The sequence below is a fragment of the Oreochromis aureus genome, linkage group 3, assembly GCF_013358895.1.
Source record: "Oreochromis aureus strain Israel breed Guangdong linkage group 3, ZZ_aureus, whole genome shotgun sequence".
Taxonomy (NCBI): Eukaryota; Metazoa; Chordata; class Actinopteri; order Cichliformes; family Cichlidae; genus Oreochromis; species Oreochromis aureus.
The window spans coordinates 87,397,919-87,408,656 of record NC_052944.1 but is presented as its reverse complement, the minus strand read 5'-3'; the positions used below and the strand labels follow the sequence as shown (position 1 = coordinate 87,408,656).

At 39.6% G+C, this 10,738-nt stretch overlaps 1 long non-coding RNA gene across 1 annotated transcript; it reads left to right on the top strand.

Moving 5' to 3' along the window:
• Positions 1–204: 204 nt before the first annotated feature.
• On the top strand, positions 205–601 carry LOC120437797. The gene is made up of 3 exons (XR_005611410.1): positions 205–230; positions 316–404; positions 488–601. It is a non-coding gene; the product is annotated as an uncharacterized LOC120437797 (long non-coding RNA).
• The last annotated feature ends 10,137 nt before the right edge of the window (positions 602–10,738 follow it).

The window sequence follows — 10,738 nt, the reverse complement described above, 5'->3', positions numbered from 1 at the left end:
CAACATCACGCTCACTTTGAATGGATCAGGGGCTCAGTATGTGTGGATTGGTCTCTACAGGGATCACTGGACCTTCTGGTCTGACAACACAACCTCCACATTCACTAACTGGATGTCTGGTCAGCCTAGTAACTATTATCACCCTGAGGACTGTGGAACATTTTATTTAAAGACGGGGAGATGGGAGGATGGCAACTGTGGCAGCAGATTCTGTTTTTTCTGTTTCACAGGTGAGGTCCAGCAAGCAAACAATGTCCGATCCTGTCATCATGTAAAACACTAATGTTTGTGTTGTTATATGTGGTTCATTTTTAGCAGTGACAAAGCAAACAGTGGTGAAAATGAAGCTTCAGTCAGAGGCAGACATGCACAGCACAGAGATCCAGCAGCAGGTTTCACAGCAGGTCAGCAGTTCAGTCACCAACACAAACTTGACACAAGTTCAAACTATGCTTCATGTTTTTCATCATCTGCACATTTTGTCCAGCTGTCAGGCCTCATGCTGTCAGAAGGACTGACAGACTTCAGGATTCGATGGAGGAAAGTCCAGAGTTACCGTGACGACCAGTCAAAGAAGCAGGATGTGGACGGTGGCTGCAAAACTGAAGACTGACTGGACTGAACCACTTCATGTGTGAAGTTAATAACATGCTGTGCTGAGCTGTCTCATCCTTTACATCTTTCAATATTTCAGAGTGTAAAGTTCCACCAACAGCTCCTTTGTTCAGCTGCAGTTGGAGTTTGGTAGAAATTCTTTAATCAGAGGTCCACTCACTAGTTTTCCTGATAGGCTCTAGTCTCTTGTTTTGTTTTGCAGCATCTCTTTAGACACTTTAGACACTGTCCTTCTGTGGACGCCACTGCACAGGCTTTGTCTTTGTGCAGTTTATTAGGATCCATAGTTCTGCTTCATTGTGACAGCAACCTCTGCTGACTTACACAAATGGTAAAAAAGAAAGTGAGGAGAGCCAGAGATCTGTTTGAGGAGGTCAGGGTGGACAAGAAAACATTGTACTGTTTATGTTCTGTTTCTACTTCTACTGTTCAATAACTGTAACAGCCATAAATGGGACCTGTTGAGAGAGAGAGGACACATATGCTCCACGTGCATTTTCATTCATGTTAAAAAATTGCCGCCATTTCTCTTTGCTCAATCAGAAGAACCAAAACAACAAAGAGTGCCCCAGGCAGTAAACACTTGTATTGTGGGTCACAGAAACAGAATGTTGACATGATTGATAGAAAGCATTGAGGGTGGGCTCTAGCCTGGTATCAGCTCACATTTCTTCTTTTGCACCTCTTTGGACATCTCCTTATATGAATATCAGCCTTCTGCAGGCAACACTCCTGTTACCATGGCAACTACCTCTTGTCAGCCCCATAGAGTTGAAAAGGGGGCTGATTCATGGCCCTGTTGTCTTGTATGTATCATTCTTTAATCAGTTTTGTGCCTCATCTTGAAGTTTTCCTGATTGGCTCTAGTCACTTGTTTTTGTTCTGCAGTGTCTCTTTTAAAAGCTTTGACACTGTCCTTCTGCTTTGACTGTTTGATAACCAAAGAAATGTCAGCAAAAAATGGGACCGTAAGAGCCCCAGACCTTACCTGATATCAAATTTTATCAGGATATCAGCTGTAATGTTTGCTGGATGTTCTAGTATCTGTAAATTTAACTTCAATTTAACTTTAATGCCTGGGAGCCAACTCTAGTATAGTCATAGTTATTCTTATGATATTAGTTTTTGCCTTTTACCTTTTCCTCCAATATATGTGGAAAAATGTACCACACACTCCAGGTCTAGTTTTGGTATTGTGTCTTTCAGCTTCTTTCAAATTACATTTTAAAGGTTATTGTTGTCTTCTTTATGTGTTTTCTGCAGTTTAATTCCTGTTTTGTGTTTTGCAAATCAGCAGCTATTTGCTTAAATGGTGCATCAGTGTAGGTAGGTATGCAAAAACATAGGAAATAGGAAGAGAGGAGATAAACAACATGACACATAACAGCACATATAAGTAATTCCAACTCAGCCACTACTGAGTAAATCCAACTTAGACTATCTCAATTACTCTGCTACAACCAGCATGATTTACATTTGTGTTTAAGGTCAAACAACCTAATTTCAGTAAAAAGCTTTTTTTCATTCAAATAAAAAAATGTCCAAGCACATTGTTACATAAATTATTATTAGCAACTGTACTTTACTTTAGTTACAATAAATTACACATTCCACTTTGATATTAACATTGCTTAATGCAAAACCAATGTTCAAAATAGACAGGCCCACTTCAACAAAATGTCATTTCCTCTTGAACTGTATTCCAGCCCAGTACTACTGTGGGCTTTACCTTTGGGCTAGCTTTTAGATCATCCAGCTCCAGAAATATGTTTTTAAACACCTCAAATGTGATTTCAGTTCTTTAACGTAGCTGAGGTTGAGTGGATAGATTAGCCCTGTGAGCAAGACACAGGCTCTGGGAATATCCACATTTCAGGACTTCTTTTCTGTCACAAAACAGCTGTGTGTAGGCAGGAGAGGACCCAAATGCAAAACTCACCGAGATGGAAAGTGAACTCCAAAGCACAGCTTTATTGCTGAAAACAGGGCAAAACAGTACAAAAATAAACTGAGAAAACTAATAATAAACCATACATGAAAAACCAGGGAGAATCACACCACTATGAGAGAGGACACCACACTGAACACAGACAGACTGAGGACTTAAATCCACACATGAGGTGATCAGGAGAAGTGGCAACACACGGGGAAACAGCTGACACACATGAACATAACGACATCACAGGGGAAACATGAAACACAATGAACATACTGGCTGTGTCCGAATTCAGGGGAAGGATGCTCATAAGGACACTACCTACCTAAGTCACAAGGTAGTGTCCTTAGACGGACGGGTAGTCAGGAAGTGAGCGGCTTGGACAGCCCCCTTTTTTTCTCCATAGAAACTTTATTGAACAAACAATGAGTATCCAACATAACAGATGGGCTGTGGACAGCCTCCTAGCCTTCAACTCCGCCCTTACTTGCGTGTTTTTCCCGATCGCTAGCGCCACAGCGCGAAAACTTTAAAATGGACCCAAAAATGTCGCTCCGTTGTTTGGACAATTTTATTTCTCTAGGAGCTAGAAAAACCTTATCGTCGTCGCCCGCACGTTTTGTACCTTAGGCTCATCAGAGACAATCATATCCAGGTAAAATAATTTCCTTTAATCTACACGCATTTAGGAATTACTTAGCTAATTACACGGATAATTGAAATATTGCCGGCGTTGTGTCAAAAAAGTGTTCGCCTGCCAAAACTGATTTCCAATGTTTCCGAGTGTAATATGTGTAATATCTTTATGTATATTGGTAAATAGACTTCGGTGAACATGGTTTACTAAGGGGTTTTATATATACAATAATTACCTGTTGTTCAAGTATCTTTATAACTCTGGTTATAATGTAGGTACAATTGATATATTTGTTGCGCTGTCTGCTGTCCTCTTGGCCAGATTACTCTTAAAAATAAATTTCTAATGTCAATAAGATTTTTTTTTTTAACTGGATGAATAAAGGATATATAAAAGTCACTGCCAAAAACTGATTGCAGCTTCTACCTTGTTACAGGAATGTTGCTGGTGGCAGGTGATTTGATATCATTAATGAGGGACTCATTTGACATGTTTCATGTATTATAGACCAACAAGTTATTCATAGCAGGTTAAATACGAGCAATCAGTTTAGGGCAAAAACCGGAAATCAGTTTTTGGCAGACGATCATTTTTTGCCACAGCATTGGTCATTCTCACACATGTACTGCATCATATAAAATATATAAACTAAATATCTTTGAAACGTATAGAATCTAATCTTTTGTTTGTTTGTTTTTTTACATAGCACTTTATCAAACTGTTGTGTGCTACAGAGTTACAAGTATTATACTAATAATATAGCATCCACCATCTCCTGCTTGCATATTTCTGAAAACATCTTAGTAGTGTGGCAGCCACGAGTGAGCCAGCCCTGCAAACCCTGTGGATGGACGATGCAGTGGACAGTGGGAGGAAGCATCCTGAAGCTCTCTTTGCAGACCACCCTGTGTGATTCTCCACTCGCCCACCAGAAAAGACAAACCGCAGGTCTCAGTTGCAGCAGCCCATCCACGTCTGATCTTGCTCGGGCAGATTCAGCAACACTGCCAAAGACTTCCTGTAATCTATTACAGTTGTTAAAGAAACGGTCCAGGAACAGGTCACTCAGGTTAATCCTGTGTGAACAACTGAAAATATTGTTTTTCCATCTTTACATACTGTGTATTTGAAATATTCTTGTTTAATTGTTATTGTTATTTACTTTATTGCTATCAAATAAATATCCAAGTAATATTGTTCAAAGTTAGCGTTATGTTCATACGTGTTACAAATGCCTGTAAATCAAATTGAGTTCAGTGACAATTACTGTTTGTTTGAATCAATTTATTAATAACATAAAACCTTTAAAGTAATGCAACACATATAACAATGTAACAAATATATTCAAATAAATAAATTTCTCAATACATAACTCATTTGGGAACTAATCTTTCTAGAAGTGAAAACAGTCTGTCCGTCCTCTCCCTGCTCTCCTCTCCTCAGCCTCTCTTTGCTGCCTCATGTCCTCTCTGATCATCCCTGTCTCTTTTCCTCTTTCTCCCTGTTGTAGGTGGCTGAGCCGCTTCGTCATCGCTGTCGTTTTGGTCACCCACTGCTGCGCTTGGCCCTGGAGTGTCCTCAGGGAGAGAGGAAATTAGGACAGGAGGCTTAATGGAAGACATCTGTCCTATCACCTCATCCATGAGGGCAAACCAGGGCCAAGTAGCAGCAGTGGGCTTCCCACTGACCCCCTCTCCTGAGCCTGGATACTTGCAATCCTAAAGGCAAAGGAAATCAAAAATGACAGCAGGCAAATAAAAACACCACAACAACTCTTAGTAATCAGAATCAGAATCAGAATCGTGTTTATTGGCCAAGTATATGTGCAGACAAATACAAGGAATTTGGTTCCGGTAGATGGTGGCTATCAAGCACAGCAATGTAAAACACACACACACACACACACACGTCTATATATACATTACACATGCATACACATACATACACAAAGCTGTGTAAACCAACTATAAATAACTAAACTTATGTACATAAAATACAGAAATGAAATGAGGTGGAATGAATACTACAAAATGTACATAAGGTGCAGTTGCAGTCTGGCAGTGGGGAGCAGTGTGACAGGTCAACTGTTTAGAAGGGAGATGGCGAGGGGAAAGAAACTAATTGCACATTTATTAACTTGTGTTCTTGAGAATTATCTTCTTGATAACACACATACGTACTTTGTATTCTTTAAAGTTATCTCGTGTCTTCTGGCCTGCAAGGGGGTGACTTTCCCCTGCAGGCCCATCTTCTCCAGAATTGTCCTGATCACACACAACAAATAAGAGAAGATAAGACAGACACCATGGCAACTATGTTAATCCCTAAGCCCAAAGGTTTTCACAGCAGAACACCAGAGGAACACCGTCTGGACATCACAGGTTCTGTACAGCAGCGGTCCGTGAGTCGTTTGGTACCGGGCCACAGAGTTAAGGCTCCGCTGTGAAATTTATGGTTTTCAGGGGTTTTATCGTTAACTTGGTTTCCCTGGGTCTTTCCCTTGTTGTAGTTGTGGGTCTTATTTTGAAAGAAATATTTACACGTTACCATAGCATTAAGTGGCAGAGAGGAGGATGTTACTGTCAATATTGGCACATTTTCAGGAGGACGCTGCTAATAAAGTTACACAATTACACAGTACATTCACGTCTATTATTATATTTACAAAATACCACCGTTTTTGTCTTGGTCGGATCATTTTATGTGGTTGTATTTATCCGCGATACCTTAAAGGCTCCGTGTCTGACATAAACCGGTCTGTGGCTCAAAAAGGTTGGGGACCGCTGCTGTAGAGCATGAGGGCTAATAGGACCGTACTCATATGAATATGATGTGTACATTGATTTATTCTTGTACATCCACGCCGTAGCGGCCCAATTCTTCACCCCAGTGAAGAGGTGATCGTTTTCTCCTCGTTTTAATAAATTAAGCCGTTTAGTCTTTGTTCCCCACAACATATCACCAACAGTAAATTAAGTAATTTCGAAAAAATCAAAATTAGCTGTATGTAAGCGGCAATACATGAAAAATCGCGGGACCCCCGATACAAGCTGGTTTATGGTTATTTTAAAAAAAAGAAACATGTCTATGCAGATGCCCAAAGCTTAACAAAACGACCGCTATAACAATTTAACTTTTGTACAACCAGATTTTCATATACTTACATATGAAAGTGTTTTCCTCTCCTGCTTCGACCGCCATCGTTATCAGAAACAAATCTCCTCTATGACCCGCAATGAATCCTGGGATATAGTAGGACATGAAGGATACATCGGACCATCCTTAGAATTCAGGGCAAAGTAGGACGCATTTGTCGCCACATTTTGAGTGCTCTTTGAATTGGGACAGCCTTCGTCGCGTCGCCGTGACGTCATTGCCTCAAATATGGCATTGGCGCATCCTTCCCTGAATTCGGACAGGACTAACCTCAAATTCGCGGAAAAGTAGGACACATTTGTCGCCACATTTTGAGTGCTCTTTGAATTCGGACAGTCCTCGTCGGGTCGCTGTGATGTCATTGCCTCCAAATATGGCATTTTAAGCATCCTTCCCCTGAATTCGGACACAGCCACTAACACAGGACCTCTTTCAAAATAAAACAGGAAACATAATGAAACGCAGACATGACAACATGAACTTGACAACAAAAGGCATGCAGACATGAAACATAAAGGACAATGGAGACTTAACAGGGGTTGAAAACACACAAGTAGAAAGTAATAAACAAATGGACTAAGATAACCCAATGAACTTAAACATAAACCATAAACATCAAAATAAACCAGAAATCGAAACGCTGGGTCAAAAGACCCAGGATCGTGACATTTTCCTTCAGTCACAGTCCTTGCACTGGTTGCATCAGAGATTATAGCAGATCCTGATAGAACAATCGTCATCATGTCATTGGTAATATATAAGTAGGTCACAATCAATCTCAGTGTTTTAAATCATCATATTTAAAATTGAAAGCAATGAAAGTTCAATTCAATTCATTTTTTATTTGTATAGCACCAAATCACAACAACAGTCGCCTCAAGGCGAGCACATTATGTATGAATGTAAGTGTAATGTAAGCCATGAATAGCAACTTGTCTTCCCCCAAATAATTGGGGGAAGAGAATTAATAAAGTTTAATATATGTTAAACCAATCCTCCAGAAGTTGATTTGAAGTTTACCTTCCTGGTGTTTAAAATTTGCACATTTTACAGCTCCAGTTATTTATTTATTTTAAACTAGACAAAGTTCAGTTTCAACTAAAAAAAATTAAGTAATTCAGACCTACAGTGCTCACAACAATTTTGTAATGTAATTTTTAAGTGTATGAAAAAAATTACAATGTTAAGTCAAACTACACTGCAAGAAAAATTCAAACCTTTTTAACTTCATTTAAAAAAGACACACAAGCAAACATTAAAAGACATCCACATAATTTCACGATTTAAGAAAACTTAAACATCAGTGACAGGAAATGAAAAAGAGTAGCTAAGCTTTTATATGCTATCAAGTAATTTGACTTAAACAACCAACTCATTATGTAACTTTTCCATATGGTGTTTCTATAGTGTGGCTTTGGCTTTCCGCCTTTGTTTGCAGACTTCAGTATGACACAGAATATCCTTTACCTAGTTAAACAATTTTACCCTCAAACCAAACTAGACATGAACCTGCATAAATTTAAAACCGAAAACATTATCTGTAGAAAAGCCTGTGAAGGTTCTCAGTCATCCAGGTCACTGTAGTCTAAGGAGCTTGGAAAGAAAAGCATCTGGACTTCTTTAAGTTGCTTAAAGGCGTTTCACCTCTAATCCGAGAAGCTTCTTCAGTTCTAGGGTCAAATGGTGAATAGTCCCAGATTTAAGCCCCGTGGGAGTGACCCACCAAGAGGGCCAAAAGGACCCCCTAAAGATCTTCTACCTAATCACACGAGCCAAGGTGTGAAAACAGGTGTAGATCACAATCAGCCAAGGTTTATTATGAGCTCATTGTGAACCTATTCCCACCCTATCATGTGATTTCATGAGGTCAGATGGCCCAGGATGTGAGTGGGCGTCAAAGCATCTGGGAAGGGATCTCTAAACTGGGTCATAGATGGCAGACAGTTGGTGTCGTAAACCACCGCCTCTGTTCAAAGATGGTCGCTCACAGTGGACATAAATGGCCTCTTTCACTCCTCTTTCAAACCATCTATCTTCTTTGTCCAAAATGTGAACATTGGTATCCTCAAAAGAGTGTCCTTTATCCTTTAGATGCAGATGGAAAGCCAGTCTTGTCCCGTGGAGGTGGCTCTTCTATGTTGTGCCATGCATTTATGAAGTGGCTGTTTGGTCTCTCCAATGTAGAGGTCTGGGCATTCCTCACTACACTGTACAGCATACACCACATTGTTAAGTTTGTGTTTAGGAGTTTTGTCTTTGGGATGAACCACTTAGAACCATAGAAATCTGGGACTCTCCACCATTTGACCCTAGAACTGAAGAAGCTTTTGGATGAGAGGTGAAACAACTTAAAGAAGTCCAGACGCTTTTCTTTCCAAGCTCCTTAGACTATCTGTAGAAACCCACAGTTTACCCGTTTAGTCTCTGACATTAAGCGTCTCACCAACAAACCTCTTACTTACTAAATCTTCATCAACATGGTGCCAACACTGAACAATATTCTCATGAACCTGCAGTTGTACACCTAATCCTGTGGTGATTAAGTGCCAGTTATCATCCTTGCCTTCCACTGCAAACAGCTCCATTTATTACTTAACAATATGATTTCACATTTGTTTGTTTCCTTTGCTTAGCTGGAGCGAACTAGTGATCATTAAATTAACAACTACAGTCCTGATAATTTCATTTTTTTCTTCTCTTGAACTTGTATGGTGTAGATCAGGGGTAGGCCATCGGCACTCATTTTCCTCAATGTGCCATATAATTGCATTAGCAATAAATTTAATAACACACTATATAGAACAACTTTATAGAATGATATTTGTTCGCAGATGTTGGCAGCTATCTGCAAATAGTTATCTGCTATTTTGAAACAAAAAAAGACACTTTTTATCCATAAGAAGAACTCCATAACAGCAAATGAACTGTACAACAGAAAATGCATGTCTTGTTGGTATATGTATAATTTCTAGACATTTTACATCAGATAAAAACTTCAGATAATTATTTATAAAAAGCTAGACATTTTAAATGAGAATAAGAAAGAAAAGTATTTCTCTGTGCCCCCCTTTCCCTGTTAATGCCCTATCTGCCCCCTGGCAAAACTTTGCTAGATCCGCCCCTGCACAGTTACCAGCTGTCAGATACTTAGAAAATGATATTGGTGTTATTTGTCTCTCAGAAATAGTTCATAACTTCCCTTCAACCGATATCATGACTAGCAGCTTTGACAGCTGTGGCTCCAGCAAACATCAGCTGATACTAGAAAGTAATATTAAATAAATTCTAACAACAGCTGATCAAGCTTAAACATGCTGTTGTTTAATGCGACCTCCGCTGGTTTCCTCTTTCTGGCGCAAAGTGGGAGATAAAGAAACAAGACAGAAAAGCCGATCAGCTGATCATTGATCAGTTTCATGACTGAAGAAGAAACAGGAGAGGGAGGGGAGAGAATGAGAGAAGAAGAGGCAGCTGTGCAGCGTAAAGATGCAGAATAATTCCAGCTTTTTCATTCTAGCTGAAGTCCGGGATAAACTGTGTTCCTTTTCAGCTCAATACGAAACGCGTAATATTTTCTCTGAATACAGGACGATTCCATTTTTTATGGGATGGTTGGCATCTTTACTAACTAACCTTATGAATAAAATAAAGTTCACTATCAGTAACACCATAGCACCCACCCAGCTGTATAGAAACTCCGTCATGCTAGCTAGTAAGCAGTACGAGTTATTGTAGCTGACTGTAAAAAATCAGCACAACGAAAATAAACTAAACCTAAACTTTGTTTATATCTGACCCAGATAGACTGCAGGTCATAACTTTTGTGTCAGGTGAAGTCGGTCTCTGCTCCTCCTGCCTCCCCTTTCCCTCATCCATTCTGTGGAAGCTCCACCATAGCCACCACCAGAGTTATTTTTACACATCTGCCAGCACCTGGCCAATCCACCATCTTTCATTGTTTATACCGTTACTAAAAAAAAAATATTTTTTTTTAAATCATCGGCCCATAAAAATGAAAAATCACCATCGGCCAGCCGCACATGCCCGGTAGTCCAACTATGGTCGTGCCATCAGTTAACCTGTATAATAAATACATATGTAGCCTAATGAGTATAAAATCCAGAAAGCTACTGTGGGATTTAAATCATTTATATATCATCTTTAGTCTTTTATATCCTTTTTATTAAGCTTTGAGTAGTGGCATTTTCTTAACACATTTGTTAAACATATAGTTTTAATTATGTTATTACACATATTGCAAAATGTGCTCATAAAGAGTTAAGCATTCAGTCGTTCAAGGGTCATAAGCTTCATCTGGCGGGACTGTCCAGATGATACATGGTGAGAGTTGACTTAGAGTGCAATAAGGTCAACGCCAACACGCTTACACACAC